Genomic DNA, 21,214 nt, shown 5'->3' with positions numbered 1-21,214 from the left:
TGTGCATTCCAGGCTGCGTGGACAAAGGAATTTGCATTTGGATATGTGGTATGTCTAATATGCAATGATAAAATTGCGTCGATGAAAAGGTCAAATATAAAGCGGCACTTCTAACAAATCCACGCAGAGGTCATATTAAAAGACATAGCTAATCTATTATACATTAAAAATACTATATGGCTCTCAATGAAATATATTTAGAAATATTTGGCTTTTGTGGCTCTCCCAGTCGAAAAGGTTCCTGACCCCCGGATTAACCTATACTGCTGCTGCTCTCAGTCTAATGTCCACTACATTTTCCCATAACTTCACGGTCTAGCTAATCAACATTATTCCTCTATAGTTACTGCAATTCTGCACATCTTACTTTTTCTTACGAATAGGCACCATCACACTTCTTTGCTATTCCTTCGGCATCTTCTCCCCCTCTAAGATCTTGAAGGTTTTCCTTTCTTTTAAATTTGGTTGAATAATCTAACAAAAAAAAAAATCCCCCGCCACCTATCCAAGACATTTCCATACCTCCACAGGTAGATCATCAGGACCAACTGCCTTTCCAGTCATCATCCCAAACACCCTCCTTATTTTACCTTTAGTAATCTCTGCCGCTTCATGGTCCACAACAATCAACTCTTCTACCTTTTGCTCGCTTTTCATTTTCCACCATTAGCTCTTCAAAGTACTCTTTCCATCTTCCTATCACTCGCCTGGCACCTGTCAAAACACTTCCCTTTCTGTCATTAATCACTCAAATTGCTGGAGGTCCTTCCAACCTCTATTGTTCTGTTTTTCCAGCCTTTGCCAATCACGCTCTCTCCTTACTGTTCAACCTAGCATCCAAGTCATCATGCAGCCTTTGTTTGGCCTATGCTACCTTTACCTTGTGCTGCATCTCCCTGTATTCCTCTTTGGTCTCTTCAATCCCCTCAGTGTCCCACTTCTTTGCACTTTGTAATTCCACTATCAAGTCTCCCTATATGCTTTCCTTCCAGACAACACCAAGTAGTCTCCCGCCTCCCTCGCATTAGCTGTAGTTGTCCAGTCATCTGGAAGTCCTCCCAGACCATCCAGAGCCTCTCTGAACTAATTCCTGAAAGCCTTACAACACTCTTCCCTTTCCTGCTTCCACCACTTCATCCTCTGCTCTGTCTTTGTCCTTTTCGACTCTCCTGTCTGATCTGGTATAAGGGTCATTGGTATATTTGGTTTTTGCACAAGTTTAATGCCCGATGCAACCCTCTTCATTTATCTAGGTTTGGGACTGGCTCAAAAAGAAACTGGCTTGTGCCCCCCTGAAGCTGCATTAGTACAGGCAGGAGGTAAAAATAGAAAATATTATTCCAAAGTTAAAAGCCTTACTGTTTGCCAAAGGGCCATGTGTGGCCTGGGGGGGTATAGAACGCACAGGTCTGATCTAATGTATACAATATGAAGAACATGTTAACTAAAGTTTCCAGAGGTGGTTGATTAATTGGTTTCAAAGCATAAAAACCCAGTGAAGAAAACCACTCTGTGCTGAAGCCAGGCAGAAGGTCTCGAGGAAGACCAAAGAGAAGATTTATGGACATAATGAGAGAAGATATGATGGTAGTTGGTGTGAGAGAGGAGGATACAGAGAATAAGGCTGGATTGAGAAAGCTGATTCGCTGTGGAGACTCCTGAAGGGAAGAGCCGAAGAAGACTGAAGATTTCAAGGGCGTTTTTTAGCCCAGAGGGACAAAATAAAACTCTCTCAATGAATTTCTCTGATTTAGAGTCACACCAGCTCCAAAGAAACCAAAGGAAAAATAATGAATCAGACAAAATATAAATTAATTTGATCAAAAGGGTAGTACCACCTTCCTCCAAATTCTTGATATTGTCTTGCTAGAACACAGGACTTGAATCAGCATTCCAGCGTGAATATTGTTGTTGTTTTTTTCTTTTTATCAACATGAATAGGGAAGAACAATATCTGGTTAGTGTACATAGAGAAAGTCCTATGAACACATGAAGAATTGTGCAAAGTACCATAATAGTGTTTTATCCCTACTTAAATTCCAGTTTTCAAGTTTAGAGTCTTGATTTTACACATGATGGAAAGCTGATCATTGAAACAAAAACTAAACATTGTGGGGTATTTTCCCTCTCAATAAATCTCTTGATTTCATCATGTCAACCACAGGGGTCCTTTGACAGCCTCAACCCACACAATGGATCTGTGTTGAGTGACAGGATGTGATTATCCACACTCTATTTTCTTTTCCAATTATAGTGCAAAACTGGCCTTTAATGAATTTGGCAGATCCATAAAAGGTGCTTCTTGTCTTCGTAAACTCAGGAGGTTGCTAAGAAGACCAGATGTCATTTCATGTATCAATTTAACTGGACTCTGATCCAAGATCTACATTGTACAATATAAAATCTGTAATGCAAGTTCATAGAAATGAAACGGGTGTTACGGTTTACCAGGAAAACATAGTCACAGCCAGAGGTAAAATTAGGAGTTGGGAAATGTGAGAGGATTTTCAAAATAAATAATAGAATTAAATTTGAAGGTCTCTTTGTAAAATACATCTTCACAAGTATTTATTTTCTACAAATAGCTTTTTAAAGACAGACCTAGGTGAAACCACCGATTTAGCAGACAATCTCATGAAGCCAGTCAAAAAGGCTGCAAAGCTAAAGTTATGATTGACCAAATAATGGGTGTGTAAACGTATAGAGGACCTGGAAGGCAAATAAAACAAAATTCATACCAGAGAAAAGAAGAGAAGGAAGAGTAGGACTGCCGAACAACTGGATTGGATCGTCTGGAGGACGAGGCACAAAACTTGCTGTTCATCGCACGGGTGTTGCTGCAGGGGCTTTTCCCTCGCTCGTGTTTACAATGAAAGCTGGATGAGAATTAACATGTGTGAAATATTGCAAGAGTGTTAGAGCGCTTCCTCACCTGCGGCTGCCCTGACAGCAGCCCAATCAGCCTCATCAGAAGGATCAGAAGCAGCTGGGCTGGATCACGGGTTTGTTAAACAGGGAAGCCCAGCAGCACCTTCGCGTAGTCATTTTCGAAACCTCCAACACATCATATTCGCTAATTCATACTCACTCGTTCTCTGCTACTTCTTTATCTCTTGTTTAAAAGTTGTGGTCAATTATCCTACAGTCTAGATCCAGATAAGTGTTGCTTTAGCTTTCAAATAATTTTCATCTTCAGTAAAAAAGTAAGAATTCATCAGATAGTTTCTAATGCTGTGAGAAAATTCCATTTTAATAAACAAAGTCACATGACCACTGGAAACACGATTTCTATATTTCTGACAGATAATCAGCTGCACTGCATATCCGCTCCAACGTATAACTGCCACCTTTATCCACGTGGTGCAATGATATCCAGTCCTGACAGGGTCCATCGTGGTCCAGTGTTCCCCGACACGAAACCTCATACCTACCCTTTACCTTAAATCCCTGACTTAGACAAATATTCAAAACAGGACTCTGGGAACATCACCTTTGACACAGAGCTTCAAGCTGTGTTTTTTCTTAAATTTGCTATGACTACGAAGGAACAACATCTGGTCTTTTGCCAAATCTACTAGAGGCAGAAACGCTGACTTTCAAATGGAAATCTTTGGACAAAACTGTTCCGCACTTCTCTTTGGCTGCATTTACCCATTACACTCATTCTGGACTTCCAGAGCATTTTTAATCCACTTATCCCAGGTTTTCCCTCTCAGCTTTGACTGTAGACGACAATGTCTGCAGAGGCAACAGTTTGTGGCATATGGATGTAGATCTTCATTCCTGAAGCACTGGTGGGTCTTTGCTATCCAGCTCGTGAACCCTCTTCTTCAAACCCCGAAATTTCTCCATCCCAACTGAGCACACCGCTCCGGGGTTTGACTATCCTTGAAAGTGTCGATGGTCATGCGCTGGAGTCCATTATGATATTCCTCTGCACACCGAAGGTTAGGCTCAAAAGATTTCAAAAGGAAGCACAGAAATTTTTAATATGAAATTACTTTAACGATTCGATTCTTTTCATCCTTCAACTACTGCTCTGCAAACAATAATCAAATTCTAAGGAAGCTGGCGCACCACACAAATCATTATCTTTTTTTTGTTTAGACCTGCCACTCTGTAAAGGATGTACTTTAATAATGCTTTTACCAATAATTCCCAATTTGTTTCTCACTGAAACAAGGTGCCTGGGATATAGTTTAACATCCCAGCTTGAAATAGGGAGATGACCTGAAAAACAACAGTATTTGTCTTAATGGCGCACAGGGCCAAGGCTTCGGGGTGTCAAGTTGCAAAATCAAATTAGCTTGTGCAAAATCGACCAGAATTAGGGCAAAAGTGTCAGTCATTCAGTGACGTCAGTTAGTAGCCATGGGAGCAAAGGATGGCTACTTGGATTGGCATGTGGCACAAGCCCCCTCCATGCCAGGAGACTTTAGCCTTCATGCAGTTAAGTGTTCTGTCATATCTTAATTGCCCCTTGGGGATAAGTAAAGGATAAATAAAGTGATGGAACTGAATGGAACTTTTCATGAGGTGAACCAAAGATATTGAATGAGTCAGTTGGAAAAATTTACTGATGACTTTTCTGTGCCAACAGCTGGGTAATTTACTCACCTGTCTGGGTATCATGACTCACTGTGTCCAATCTGGACTCACTCCCCTGGGTGTGGGAACATCTGACTGCATCAGGCCTCCGAGCTATCAGCAACATACATCGCTCATCAGGATGTTAAGCCTGGAGTTATTTGAAGACTGAAAGACTGAAGGACTCTTCCAAGGAGAGAAACATTGGACCTTGGCTAAAGAAAAGCGCAGAATACTTGGAAGTTGTTGATTAATTCTCTACAAATCTGTGGAGACCTTAAAATGACTCACTGGCACAAGTTTTATGGCAAAACAAGAGGATGATGGCCTTTACAAATTATCTCATACTGTAGATTCTAAACCATCAGACATGAGAGTCACAGTGAAGATAAGACAAAACTTTATCCATTAAAAATATGGTCTCACAAGGATCATCACATAAAGGAAACGGCATCTAATCAGGATACTGCGTTTAAAGTCGAACATTGAATACTTGCCAGGGTCCCTCATGAAAACCACTTCCTGTGAGAATCTATAACGTGACACAACTGAATACATTCACACAGGCCTTGCTGGGTTGTGTGTGTCTAGTTCTTCTTTGCAAAATAAAATGGAAAGAAAACAGAAGAAATTTGGTGCACAAAACCTGAACATTTTACTCCGAAGCGATTCCATTCTGTTTTCCTGTGAATCTTATCTTTAAATTCATCGCCTATCATTTTCTGGGTCCAGACAAACAAAATAAAACTTGGGAATAAATAGTTTCAGCTATAAGTTGGATTTCTGCCTGCAGCTTTGTAACAGTTGAACGCATTTGAGTCAAACACAACTCTTCAACGATAGAACAAAAGAAATAACCGTTTCTTTTTTTATATTTTAAACCTGTCAAAAAGGTTGTTAGCTGTGTATGTGAACCTGAACCTGAACCTGTCATTTTTGGTGGGCTTTATGCATGTACATTATTACAACAACAACAACACTGATTCTGAATAACCAGATTTCAATTGTACTTTTTGGGCTATTCAAAGGTGCTTTACAAAGTAATACTGATAAACAGTATAAAATTGAATGATACTTCTAATAATAAGACAATTGATGCGCTCACCCATAATCAGTCTCAATATTTTCAACCTTCCAAGTGGTAAACCACATGACTTAATGTTCTCAATCTATTCTCAAAATGTGATGAAAGCAATGTGGAGTTTTAGCAAATGTCATAAAAGCTTTTGCATTTCAAAGAGATCTAAAATATTTCAAAATCAGAAATTGTGCAGAGAACTCCCCAAGCTGTATGACCCCAAGCTATTCTTCTAATAAGTTCATATTCATTCTTAACATTGGCAGGAGAATCAGAATTGGTGATAATGTAAAAACTTTCTGATAATGCCATTGATGGAACGGAGCAGAAACTGCAACGATGACAGTTAAAGACAAATCACATCTCATTTTACTCATTTTACTCTATCTATTCTTAATTTGGATGAAATCTTAGCTTTATGTCTCTGCTCAGTTTTGCTTAGTTTGTTCTTAACCGATAGAAGTTACCCAATCAAAACAGGGTGCCGTGCTGATTCCTCCGCCATTAAAGGATAAATCTATGGTTGGCCTACTTGTCACAGTACTGTTGTTGCGATGGGTCTCTTCAGCTTCATCCTTTCCACAGTTCCAACGTCAATATGCTCCAAACCGTGGCCGGTCGCTAGGAAACTGGGAGTTAGACGTCTCAGTTGACTGGTCAACATGCCGCTCCAAGAGCAGGAATTTGTTGGAGGAAATACAATCCCAGCTGGATCTCTGTCCATCCATGTTTAATCTGTTACACCCTTGTGTGTAAAGTCAAACTTTTTGGGGAGAAAAACTTTCTTTCTTTCTTTCTTTCTTTCTTTCTTTCTTTTTTTCTTTTTTTCTTTCTTTCTTTCTTTCTTTCTTTCTTTCTTTCTTTCTTTCTTTCTTTCTTTCTTTCTTTCTTTCTTTCTTCTCATTGATACAAAAATGAGTTCAAAGCAAGATTTGTGAATGTTAATATCTATTTTAATAGGCTGGTTTGAAATTTAGGTGTGTTCAATTTAAGAAAATTCAGTGCACCAAAATCTTAAGTGAGGATAGAAAGAAGATGAACAAACATGGAAATGCAGATGTTCTTGATGAGGATGAAAGGTTGAAAGTCTTGTTACAATGAGGGAAAATGTGTGTGTGTGTGTGTGTGTGTGTGTGTGTTCGTGTGTGAAATATAATTTACTGTAAAGCAGGAAACACCATGCAAAATATTTTTGAGGTTTGTACAGTCCTATATCGGAATCCAATCACATCATTGTTGTTCTTGCTTTGACAGCCCATAACATATTGTCTTATGTACAAATTAGAGCAGTTAGCAGCGTTAGCTTTCTCATGGAAATAAATGACCACTTGCCAAATGGTTTCAACAGCTTGGTCCTAGGATGCCACATCACATGTAGTTTCACAGCTCACCTGTTTATTGCGTAACCCCAAAAAAATTCCCAATAACTACATATTGCAGACTTTTCTTTGTGTTGGACTTTAAAGGGTTTCTTCTGGGTCTGAACTGAACCACTCTACTTTTTCTCTCTCCAGAATGGATGTGGTTCATTTAACCCTGTAATTTGCTGTTGACTCGTCCTCTGGTGAGTTCAAAGTCTGCTTTACATTTGAGATGGAGGGAATGGGCGATGGTCGCTTCCCAGCTGACGTCATGAATGAAATGGGAACTTCCCTCACGTGCAATCTAGTGTTAACCCCCCATCCCCCAAACACACACGATAAGAGACCCAATCAGTATGTCAAAGTGTAGGGTGCACAACTAAGTTGTGTACTTACAAAAAAAAAAAAAAAAACGCGGCGAAGAAGAGTCAGACGATACCTGCAACATAGAGAGCAAAGCTGCCATAGCATTCATGCTCTGCATCGCAGGAATAACAACTATGAACTGCCAAATGGGTTTGTTTTAATTTTCCCCCTGCACTGCTTTGTGGTGTGGAAAACCCCACCATTCGCGAACTCTGTACTTTGAGCGAAAACATTTCTTGTTTTGCTAAAAGTCCTCAAAACCCCTCTGCAGGCCTGAACAGCTTTGACCTTTTTGTAGGTCAATTTCTCCCTAGTTCTATCAATTTTTTCATAAGTCGCAAGAAAGCAGCTCTCCAGTGACCGCATTGGTTTTTTTTTTTGTTAAATGGCTGGCCGCAAGTAGTACCTCATAATGAAAATGGTTTTTTGAGTTCACCAAGCTCCTACGTCACACAGGACCCATAAAAAGACCCTGCCACGGAGTAAGAAAACAAAATTGGAGATCCTAGTTCTTATGCTGTCTCAATGCAGAAAAAATAACCTAGTTCCTGTGAAGGTTCTGGTAATTTCGAAAAATTATAATGGTGCCAAAGCAGCGAACAAGAAGTACCTACAAATCACAACTCTACATTTCGGAGGACAACCAAACTATGGCAAGGAGCGGGGAGGAAGGAACAAGACAAACATGTACAGGAGAAAGGGAAACTATTCAGACATGAACACTTAATTGCATGCTGGTAAACACAACCAAGACCAGATTGGGGAGGAGGAATAAATGTGGACAATTCACAGCTTCATGATCTTGGCACTTCAATATTGGTGTAAAGTCTTTTTTATTCAAATGTTATTACTTATAATTACCAGCTTTGAGTGTTTTGAGCCACTATGAAGCTATTAGCCACCTATTGTGAGGTGTTAACGAACAGCTAGATCAAGGTGTTTCTTTCTTGTAAAGCCATTTCTTTGAAATCGCAGCTCTAAAAATCACAGTTTAAGGAGTGTGATACCTCTTTAAGCGCCTCGCTACCCTCAGCTCAGAGGCAGCGGTGCTGAAACTTTTCAGTGTTCATCCTGACAGCTTTATGGTCTGGTCGAAGAGGAGGTGCCGCCTGTGACAAAGACAATAAACCTCACTGGATTTCTCTTTTTAAGGCTATGTTTGTGTGTACTCTCACACTTAAGTTCAAAATCTAGAAAGAATCGAGGAATAAACACTAACAAAAAAATTAATTATCCACAATTCCTAGTTTAAATCCACCTCTAGTCAAATAAAATGTTGTTATTCTCACACCTACAATATATTTGAATGTTTTGAGCTTCACTATGTATCAGGATATGAATACACACACACACCCACACACACACACACACACACGCACACACACACAAACAGTATTTGGATCTTTCTTACTGTCAACTTCTTACCTGTCAACTTCTTTTGAACTTAGAATTTTATTCCCTTTTGTTAAATATATGAAGTGGTTTAATGGTCAATAGATTCACCTCAAACAAAATAGTGATGCAAACTCTATCTTTGACCTTAATAAACAAACCGAACATAAACATTGGCCAGGTTTTCTATTGTTTCTCACCATGTTACTGATCGTGCAGACCATTGTTTGGACTCCAGATACTGATTTGGTCTTTCAAAATTTTGTCAAATTATATATCACAACCTGTACACTAGAATATAGTCCCTGGTTGACTGTACTAGATTTCAGTCTGAATAACTTAACTGGTTAGTTTTACTGACAGATTGATGCTAGAGTAATGTGTGTAATTCTTACAGGAACTTATTTATTGAGTCATAGTGCATATATTTCAAGTGAAGGGAAACCTGTTGGTGTTTTTGAATAAAATAATTCAAATAACTTAATTTTTTAATTTTGGATCTTAGATCAACATCCATAACTATGAGAATGTGATTCATTAAAGTACACAGTTTAACACCTGCTTCCCTTCAGGGACACTTCAGGGGACTTTCTAGTGCAAAAACAACGAGCATCTGTCGTCATGTATATACCTTAAAGGGTATTAACACATGTCAAACATAATTTATTCAGCTGGCATTATTTGTGTAATGCAACTTGAAGTGCTTTGCATTTTAAACAGTGACCTGTATGGTGTAAACTGGTAACGCAAATGGACAAAGTTGGATAAAATTTCTCCCCCAAAACTATGAATAATTGTAACTAGTACAACGCACACAACTCATTTCTAGAGAAGGTTTTATCTGTTTTTGTTGTTCATCTCTTCAAGTTTTTTTTTTACTGTTTATACAATTTCCTACTATTATTTATTATTGTTATGTTTTACTTGAAACTCTGGCACCACAATTTCCTTCGGGATGAATAAAGTTGTTCTTATTCTTATTATTCTTATTCTTAAAGTACCAGGAAAGTTGCGCATTGATACTGAACTCAGGAGGTTTCCATAACAGCAATATCAGTCCATAACACAGTGTTAGGTATTTCTAATTGTCTGTTTGCCCTTGAATCAAACAAACAAACAAACAAGTTTGACACAGAACTGCTCTGTAAATTATTTGGAGTTAATGGGCAAGGAGGGAGGTCATTGGAAAAAAAAAAAAAAAAAGCGGCAAAAATAAAAAACAAAATACAAGAGACCCGAGAAACAAGAGGAAGCATGTCACACCAAAGCCAAGCAGTGTTTGTTACAAAATCATCATCTTCTAGATGTTTGTATTGTGGCTACGACTGCGTGAATTCAGTGAGATTCTTTTTTTCTTTGTTTATTTAATTTAGGTTGTAAGGTATCAGATACAGTCTCTATTGGGTTTTAGAAGGGTAATAGTGATGACGGAAGTTTTGCAAAATGAGAGCAGCCACAACTTTGTCTTCTATTTTCAAATCATGTTTGGCCAGGGATCTCTTGTAAAGTCTCATTTCCAAGAAGTGTGATTTGTAGTGTGCACTTTTCTAAACAGACCCCACTAATCCCATCAATAATCCTGCTTTTGGAGCATCAACCCAATGGCCAGCTCCTAAACGAAATGGATGTAGTCTTTGACTTTTGAGAAACAAGTAGAAACGTCATAATGGGCCCACCATTGGATATCACTCCATGCATGAAACAAATGAGATCATATGTGGTGGACAAGTTTGTTTCCAAGTACCAAATTGGGTTCAGGGAATGTCCTTGTTTCCTTACTGTGGGCAATCACAAGCACCAAGCAATTACTGATTCAAACTAATTAGCTAATGTAAAATCTAATTACCAGGTAACAAATGAGCAGCACGGCCATGTCCCTTTATTGTCATGGCAAGAAAAGGTGAGCGCGGTTAGATGGGGGCACCGGGCTTTCTTGTTTTTAAAAGCTGTTGTTGTCCAAGAGCTCCAAGTTGTGCATAAGCAGAGTTGTGAGTTTCCTGGCATCACTGTCCACTGTGGGAGGTGGAAGGAGGGGGGATGTGAAAAACAGACCAAAAGAATACCCTTTGGTCAAACCCAATAATACTTCTGGACCCAAGTTCAAGCTGCCATTTCGAAAATATTAGTACAAGATGTGGAGTTCAACTATTTCTCTCTGCCTGCTAAACCTTATCAAAGTGAGATTTTTGTGGAGTTTGGTATTCCTTTCCTGTTTTTTTGTATTCTACCTACCCCTGGTAGGTACTGGTTGTGATTGGCTTTCTTATCACCAGGGAAACAGGACAGAGTGGGAGGAGGCCTAATGGCCATGGAGAGTGAAATAACACTTCTGCTCAGCAAGTCTATAATTTTGAAGGTCCAAATATGGAGATTAACTTAGCTAAAGACCTTGGGCTACATTGTAGCAAAAAGGTTCATCTCAGTATTCTTGCTCCTCGTACGTTATACTAGATGTCACCAAAAATACAGAAAAAGAACAAGTTAGTAAACGGAAAAAGAATGTGCAGTAGAGTTGTAGAAGTTACAGAAATATTGACTCTGGGAGTTTTGTCTCCTTTAATTACTGTGGGTGGCACCGATATATACATACGGTGACTTGGGGCCCAGCTGAAACTGGTGTGAACGATAATAGATCACGTTTCACTTGTAAAACTTGAGTTTAGTAGTCAACTAAGTTTCACGGTATGATTGGTTTTCCTTCCGTTTAATGAAGAAAAACAAAAATTTGAAACTGCTTTTTCCCCACTATTATCCCACAGACTATTGTAGTAGTGTTTCCTTTTCTCCAAAAAAGGGTTTAGTGCCTTTTAGCAAGGCCAAAATATTCACTTTGTCCTGTTACTGCGACATTTTGTTCCCAGATTTTTTTCCCCTAAATCTTCAATTTTCATCACACGGTTTGGTTAATTTTAAAACAAATCTTAATAATAAGCCTCTTTCAGATGGTTTACATAGGCAAAGTGTCAGACATAAGCCTGGATGCAAACCAAAGTGATCAGTTTCAAATGAGGCTTGCAGGCACTGCAGACAGCTAGCCAATGCGATATAGTGGAGGTCAGGGTCTCTGGTCTTCACTTCCCCCTCTTTTCCCTCCGCAGCGTCGCTTCCTAGGCAAAACCATTTCCAAGCTGCTCTGCAGTCAACGCTGCAGCTCAGTTCTTTGTAAGATGGGGGAAGGGAACTCAGGCAGACAGGCGGCCAGAAGACGAGCTTCCTCTACAGCACGTTCACCATTTTGAAATGGCCACCTTGCTACGGACACCCCGATCTGAAAAAAATATCTCAAGACTTCATAAAGGCTGTTTCTCGTACCTTTGGGTTTGTTGTCTCCTCAGAACTGGCAGGCCAATAAACTGTCACAGCCAGACAGCAAAGGGAGGAGGTCAGGCTTGTTTTTTTTTTTTTTTTTTTTCCCATGTCTTGAATGTCAGCAGTGGAGAAGGAAAGCTATTTAAAGTGTAAGTCCACAGAGAGGAAGCATTTGGGGTTTTTCAGCGCAAGCCAGCAGTAGACGGCAGAATAACGACGACCTCTTCTTCTGCCCGGAAGGAGAGGAAGCAAACCGGCTCCATCATAAACAACATGGCTGCTTTCAAACAGAAAACCAGAGTGCAGAAAAAAAAAAAATCTTCAGGCTGTGTAAACAAAACACACTTCTTCTGTTTAGAAAGTCATGAGGAATAACAGACACGGCGGAAAAATCGAATGCAGGAGCCAATAAGAGACAAAGAAACATCAAACATGATCAGGCTACAGTCTGAGTCTTTTGTCTTTTAGGATTCTCGGTCATCCAGGTCATGGAATTTGCCGATAAATCTTGTCGTGTCAAAAAGATTTGCCAAATTTCTCCATTTCCTCAAACTGTTCTCCTACAGCCAAGAAAAGCTGTTGAGGGTAGTTTCACTTGTAAATAAGTCTATGAATAGATTTGGTCTCTGGACATTAAAAAAAAAAAAAAAAAAATCACAAGAGGTGTCTTTATGCATCACATTTGGTAACAGTATAAAAAAAGCACTTGTAAATTATGGAAGAAATATAACTTGTCATATTGGAGTTTATGTCAATAAAATATCTTCAAAATGTGTTTGCCTCTAAAAAAAAAAGCTGTTTAAAGCAATTTCACCAATGAGCAAGGCTGTGTTAATATTTTATGTTTCAGCCACATAAGAGCCCACATCAGCAAGACAACATGGCATGTAAGCTAACAAAAAGTACCACAATAGCATTTTATCAATGGACAATGAACACAGAAAATGTTTGACTGGCTGCTTATATCAACTTTCATACAATTAACTCAATGAATTCTATGCAGTGGAAACTTGGCGTACAAGTGCATCATCTTACAAGTTTTCCGAGATACGAACCGTCACTCAATTTTTTACGTAGACTTTGCAGCCCGGCCAAAATAATTGAAAAACATGTGCACGTTGCTGACTTGTCAATGAAAAAATTGAGAAGTTGGTGAGATACCATGACCGAGAGCATCATCGTTATTATGTATTATTATATTTATACATTATTTGTTGATATAAAGTACAACAGTAATAATCACACACACACACACACACACACACACACACACACACACACACACACACACACACACACACACACATATATATATATAAAATAGTAAATATATATATATACATACATATATATAACATATTATACATAATAATATTAAATACACAACAAAAACGTGGGCTCTAACAAATTAATAGCATTTAAATTCATTTTAAAGGGGAAATTTAATTTGATATATGGGTAAATTGAGTTACGAGCTCGGTACAGAATGAATTAAACTCAAGGTACAGTAAGTACTTGTCATGGTACTACTGTATTCAAGGTATTATTGTATTTTAATTCATTTCGTGTTAGCTCATGTGCTAATTATTATTGCTCATAATGTGTATGTTCTTTTAATTACCTCAGTTTATTTTCGGGGGAATCTTCAAATGAATGAATAGCAAAACCTCTTTGTGTTTGTTTGCACTTTGTGAGCAATACAGCAAAAAGACACGTTTATCGACACGGGTGAGCAGCACAAAGGATTTAGCAAGATCAATGAACCATTGGACAACTGCAGGCATAACTGCAGTATAGGGCTGCCAGTAGGGAAAAGATAAGCCCAAAAGGATGCACATTTTAAAACTTTTTGAGTTCATTCATGGATTGGCCAGAATTAACAACATGTTCATGCTTCAATGTTGCATCAAGTTAATATGAACAGCCAATGGCTAAAAGATGAATGATTCACTTTTTAGATAGATCATTGGAACTGCGGTTGTATGTCTCATGCAGTACACAGGTGAAAAGAGGGAGCAGAGCAAGAGGGATCTGCTGGCAGCGCAGTGTGCTGGGTAGACCCAAATGCAAAAGGTGAATTCAGGGGAACTGAGAATGGTAGGTGGAGGACAATGTCTTCAAATCGTGACTTCAGGCCCACCATTGTGGAACTGTTTTCCTGGAGCTGTGGATAAAAGGTCAACACTGCCTGTTGTGATGGCAGAGCTTGGTGGACAGTGGTTATGAAGAAGGCCATCAACCAGTAGAAAAAGGTCTTTTAAAGCACAGTTGGGTGACTAGTATTGGAGGGCTTAACAGCTTCAGTGGTCACAGAAATGTGTAAGGATATCCCATAGGCCATGAAAAACAATGTCTATTTGTTGCACAGTGGACCAAATCTTATTTCTTGGAGATATCCTTAAGCTTTTTTGGCAATACACTCTTCTTCCCAGGTCTTCATATGCTTTGTACAACTGGGGATTCTGTGGGGATGGGGTGGGGGTTGGTGGGCTGCCAGAGAAATGAGTAATGGGGTTATTGTGTAGAGCCATCAGGTGACTGTACGGACATTGTGAGAGCTGTGACCGCATTCTGACATAGGAACACACATTTCAGGTGGATTTTGGTCTCTACAATGGCTGATTCTGTTTGTGATCCTCCTGAACAGGATTACTAGTCATAGTCGTTGGGAGAGTGTTCAGTACAGGATTTTCCTATCTAATCACATGAAGGCACAGGGGCCAGTGAGTGTGATGCAATTGGGACGGGGTCAGAGTTCGAGACTATGATTCTGTCAAGGAAATTGGTGGCTTGTTCCTTACTGGTTGAGAAAAATACTGTCTCAAGTGTAAGTATCTTGGATTCTTGTTCACGATGAGAGTACAAGGGAGAGTGAACTTGACAAACTGATCAGTGTGGTGCCTGCAGTCATGGAGGCAGTGCATTGTTCAGTTGTGGTAAAGAAGGAGCTGAGATGTCTATTTGTATTCCAGTGGTCACAAACTTTGGGTATGACCAAAAGAACGAGGGCTCAGATACTCGTGGCTGAAATGAGCCTCCCCGACTGAGAAGCAGGGCTTGGGCGAGGAGACAGAGTCAGGAACACATACTTAGGAAATGCTCAGAGAAATTAGGGTTCTTTTTTGTTGGGACAAAAGAGCAACTTTTCTGGGATTGCCTGGATTGGAATGTGAAAAAGTTAAGCTAAACAAAGGAGTGAAACCTGTTGGATCAGATGAATTGAGGCTCATGTGGAAGTTACGGGTGGCTGGTTCTAGTGGTGAATCTTTCCTGGTTTTTTGGAGGGTGCAGATGGACTTGGTCTGTGTGTACAAATCTGTCTTGATATTGATCCCAGTAAGGTATTATACATTTGTGAAAAGTTGTATTTGAGGCCCCCTCCTCTGTTCAGAGATGGTTTTCTGTTTTGACAAAGATGGCTTCATCGACTCCTCTCTCGAACCATTCTCTGGCCAGACTATGGACATTTCTGTTCTGAAGATTGACCTTTGTCCTTCGGTTGTAGGTGGACCAGGGAGTCCTGTCCTAAATTGGTGGCTCTTTGGTGTTGGGCCATTTGTTTGTAAAGAGGTTGTTTGCTCTCTCCACTGTATCAATCATCAGAACACTTACGCCTGGGTGTTTTGTCCTTGGGGTTGACCAGTTTGTATCTCAGGGTGTTGTGGGTTTTAAAATTTACCGGTATATGGTGTTTGTTGAACACCCTTTGGCATTTCCCAGAAACACCAGCGACATATGGTATGATAACATTCTTCCGTTTGTTGTTGCCTTCCTCTTGTTCTATTTTTCCCAATATTTGGTGGTTTCTGATTTGGCGAAGGCCCAATTGAGGTAGCCACAGGATCTCAGGGCTTTCCTGATGTGCTGTGCCTTGTTCTTGCTGCCTGGCGGTTCATTGGATGTTCTTGGTGTGGGGGTGTAGAGTTCTGATTACCCCCAGTTTGTGCTCAAGGGGGGGGGGGGGGGTCAAAAAGTAAATACTGGTTGGTGTGTATTGGTTTCCTGTAAATCCTGATGTCACGTATAATGCCCTAGTATCCGCTATATGCCATACTGGGATCAATACCAAAATAGATTTGCACACACTGGTACCAGTCACCCATAACTTCAAGATGAGCCTCAGTTCATGTGATCCAACAGGTTTCACTCCTTGGTTTGGCTTTTCCTTTTCTCATTCCAATCCCGGCAATCCCTGAAAAGTTGCTCTTTTGTTCCAACAAACAAGATCAGCATTAGCTTAGCAACCACCTTGGACCGGGTTTCTGCTGATCAACCCCTACATTTACATAACAAGTAACCATAACCTAGACCCGCCCTAAACCCTGGCAGTTATATTCGGAAACTCCCCGGGTCATTAGAATGGAAGAAGTCAAGTCCAGTTGTCACAATGAGAAGATTTAGAGGAGATGTAAAGGCCATTACATGTTTTCATTGAACTGCAGAGAGGTGAGGTGATCAGTTTTGACTGTCACAGCAGTTACTCACAAAAATCTTATTAAACCCACAGTCTTTCTTTCAATTTGCCATTGGTGCGTCCTGTCACCAACATGTCAGAGCAGTTGACTTTTGACCTAATTTTTTTTTCTGAAAAAATGTAAACTTTTCATTAATTTTGTGAAAAACATTTGCACATGTTGGCAAACCCCCCCCCCCCCCCGCCCCCAACGGCAAAGATCTCAATTATGTTGAAAGCCAAAGTATGTTTCATAGAACTCTGTGATGCAAACACATCACACTGCTCTACCTATAATTTCAGTTTACAATGTAGAAAAAAGACCTACTAACACCAGGAGCTGTATGGAAATCACTCCATGCAGGAGAAGCAGAACCAACCCAAAGAACACCTGTGTAAATGGGAAGCTGTGCTCATACTTCTACCCATAAAGTGAATATTTATAGCCATTCTTAGATTATTCCATCAGGGTGTTTCGAGGCTCATAAAGCCGAGGAGGAAGCAAATTACAGTGTGATGTCAAGTGTCTACTGTGAAAAGTCCGTTCTAAGTGTTTTTGCACTCAATTAGGAAACAGCATTTGACAAACAGTTTTGAGGCAAACGGCATACACTTTATTTTATAGATTTTTTTTTTAAAAAAGAGGAGAAAAGTGGCCAGATAATTGATTTATTCAATTGTGGAAAATTAAGCATAGGATGCATTTTTATTGCACTTTTCTCATCAGCCAACTGCTCAAAGTGTTTTACAACATTCACAAACACAAAACACATCCCTTCACTGACAGCCTAGAGGATTAGTGAGGCATCTTGCTCAAGGACACTCGGATGTTTTGGCCCCTGAACAAGGTGGAGCCTTGGAACCAAGAACTAGGGCTGCGAGATATGGAAAAACTGATAACCATGGTATTAAGAAACCCTTCTTTGAAACTGATATGCATCATGATGATCTACTTTGTTATCTTTCCGATAATCTAATCTGTGTTCATTGTATTGGTCCTGCATGATGATGAGAAGAGGTTTGATGTCCCTTTTCCCTTGTATTTTTTCAGTGCAGCTCAGAAGAGTTGTGGCCAAATCTATTATCATTACACTAAGGATTCTAAGGGTTGTTTGTCTTTCTGTCAGATAATCACAAATGTCTTGGGTGAGCAGAATCCAAGATACAGCAACGGTGGCCTTGCAAAATAATACCACATGGTGAGACCAGTTGAAATTGCTCATAACAAGTCACCCAAAGATTTGAGGGTGCCTTGCGTACTGCCTATTCCAAATCTCTATTAAAACTTCTCATTCTCAGAATGTTATTTCTAGGTTTACAAATAGCCAGTTCTTTTTTTTTTTTTACACTGTGGTGGCACCTTTAAAACCAGGGGGAAATGGCCAATTTTGCCCTTTTGCAGGTTTCACAGAGAGTCCAGAGGAGAACGGTGCGTCGCAGATGTGCAAAATACCAACTTAAATGTGACTTTCCAGCTACAGCGATTCTATCACTTGATTTAACTCCCAAAGTAATTTTATAAAAGTGGTCTAGAAGGCATCTTTATCCAAAGACAATCATCATTCAATTGGCAATTCTTTCTTGGACTGAGTCATATGACTGTCCCAGCTCAAACAGAGAGGACTGACATTGATGACATGTCGGCAGTTGCCTCTCCATCCCGTGGCGCCTGGGTGGATGTGAAATGATACAAAAATTGTGTACTTATTTGATGCATTGGATGTGTGCAGTTTCGCGCAGGCCCTCGCTGTGCAGGTGTAAACCCGATGAACGAAAAAAGTCAAAAACGTGCCACAGAGACTATGAAAGTTGGTATCCGCACCATGGGATGCCAGAAACATCTTGGGAGTAAGATCGTGAGTTGGAGTTATAAGCTGGAGGCTGTTTTTTGATTTTCTGCCCCCATTTTAGAAAAAAATTGCCATGGTAAGTCAATGCTGCACCAAGACCTGCTCTAATGGGTCATCCTGTCGCCTGGAGACTAAACCAGACAATAGCAAACTTTTTATAGCAAAACAGCCAGAAGCTTATGGTTTAACATAGACAGATGCTTTGGGAGGTGCCCAAGATCAAAAAATCGGAGACGTACCATGATATTCTCTGTAAGAGATGCGTGCCCTGGAATACAAAGAAGGCGAGAATATTATAAATATGTGAAACACATACTGGTGGAGGTTTTAAGCCGAACAAGCTGGCAATAGAAAGATGCAGCAACCGCAGCGGTAGCTCACCAATGACCCTCACAGGCCCTCAGTCTTTCTTCCTCTCTTCTTCCCTCTGCAGCTGAAGCTGTCAGGGCAGTTTATCATGGCACGTCCCACAACACACGTCTCGTCTGTTAAACCATGACTAAATTCGGTGCAGCTGGGAGCAGTAATTTCCTGGGGTCTCCGCTGTTTCCCTGGCTCTGTGACAATGTTGGAGTCACGGGCTAGCCCCACTCCAAAAAAAAAAATTTAAATCCCTGAATTTTACAAAAGAATACTTTCCTCCCACAGCAGTTCATGTATGAGGCAAAAATAATGACATCACACTTCGAAAGGAGGAATGTTATTACTGAATGTTAAACCTTTCGAGAGTTTTTCCTCCCAGAATATACATAATTTACCCCTCTGTAATTCTTATCTCAAAAATTCTAACGTGGGCTTTGTGGAATTCATGGAACATATCATGTTAGTGCTTCATGTGATTCATAATGCCGATAATTTGCCAGTTTCTGTCCTTTGCTGTTTTACTCACCTCAGGTTCAAGGCACCTGAGGCGAGTTGTCGCACCACTTCCTTTTTATGTGACGTTCAATATATACAGCAACCCTTTTTTTTCCTTTATTAGAATTAAATAACCCAGATACTTTCCTACTGTGTATTTCACTATCAATGCAACATTGATTCAGAAATGAGTATAACACAACACCTCCTAAGAAAAAGGTCAGTGAACACCAATCAAAGGCAAAGATTCAACTTGAAAACCTGGAGAAAAAAAAAAAAATTATCACCTGCCTGACTGTAACTGAAAAATATAATGGGAGCATCCATGGAGGCTAAAGGGCAATTTAACATATATTCATTGATTCATTACCTATACTGCTTATCCTACACACATAGGGTCACTGGGGGATGGAGCCAATGCCACCTGTCTCTGGGCAAGAACATCCAGCTCCATACAGAAAGGCCCCTTGACCGAATTGAACCACTTCCTGTGGTGAAGGCAGAAGTGCCAACCACTGCACCACCCATGTAAAGTAGATCTGAATTTTATCAAATCTATCTAATGCTGCTACTATATATGGAAAATTTTTGCATAATTTTTCAGGACTTACGAACAATGATGTTACGATAGACAAATGACAAACAAATACACAAGAATCATTACTGCTAAGTACATATGAACGCCAATTATACATTGTTTTTTTTGTGACATCTTAAAAAATTGACGGAGGCAAGTGACCAGCGTGCATTTGGTGGTCTACCGTCAAGAAGAGGAAACGACTTTTACACGGTCTGGAACGAGAGGCCCATTCTTACAGTGACAGAAGGTGTGGCCGACTGTTGAATGGAAAGGCAAGAGCCCTTCATTTATAATTCAACCCATGTGCTCCCTTTTTCTTGTGCCAGATATCTTGACTCATTAGTCCAAAGTATCCTGGCTACTTAAGTAGTTTGACTTCATAGAACAGTTTAGAATTTCCTGACTTTCGGCTACTGAGTTTGACTAATTTCGACCAAATGTTTCTTTTGTAATTAGCTGTTTTAGCTGTTTCGGCTCGGTGTCCCAACCTTTGGCCTGCCATGCACCGATAAAACATGCAGGCAAGCCTGTTGCTCTATACGTTTTCACAGTGGCATGTGTGCAACAGTGTAGTTGCTTATCAAAGTGGACCGTTCTTGGTTGACATTGGTTCATTGCAGATTTTACCTCATGCCCCTTCAACAAACTTAAAAGAAATTTTGCTTGTCCTTTCTATCATTTGTCCCCCAAGAGAACGTCAGTTCAGGACACATCTGAGTCAACTCTGTTGCTAATGTCAATTAATCAATCTGCTTCCACAATGCGTGAAGGAGATTGAGGTTTTCTCCGTTTGTGTCAAATGCTGGACTATCACTTAGTGTTCCTGCAGAGACCACCAACAATGGATTCTGACACACACACACACACGTGTGTGTGAATTACATGATTTGGATGTCTTTCTGAAGTATGTTGCTTATGAATAAAAATGTTGGATTGTTTGAGGAAATGCGTCAGGTCCAAAATCCAATTAAATCGACTTTTTTCAAGGATGTTCCTCTTTCTTTTTTTCTCTCGAGTTATGCAGAAAATAAAATTCAGAATTTCAGAATATTATATAACTGATAAGAAGAAAGTTGCAGAAGCCCAGTGGGGCTGTATGCAACTATAGTGGTTATAGTGGTTTCTGGAAACAATAGTGTTTTTGTTTGGAAACAAACTATAGCAAGTGCCTAGTGGGGTATACTAAATGAACTTATTCATTTATCACGTTAAGATTCAGTCATGTTTTTTTTTTTTTTTTTGCATTGAGTGCTCCTCTGGAAACAATGGAGACAACAGGAGGCAGCACAGCCACACCAATAAAATAAAATAAAAGACCCACTAGGTCAAAGTAAGATCGGGGCATGGTAGGGAATATAGAAACCCTGTGGGAAGTTGCCA

Source organism: Fistularia commersonii, chromosome 7 (assembly GCF_037954325.1).
Source record: "Fistularia commersonii isolate RoL2024-O1a breed Wild chromosome 7, RoL_Fcom_v1.0, whole genome shotgun sequence".
Lineage (NCBI taxonomy): Eukaryota > Metazoa > Chordata > Actinopteri > Syngnathiformes > Fistulariidae > Fistularia > Fistularia commersonii.
The sequence above is the reverse complement of the archived record's forward strand: the minus strand, read 5'-3'. Positions refer to the sequence as shown.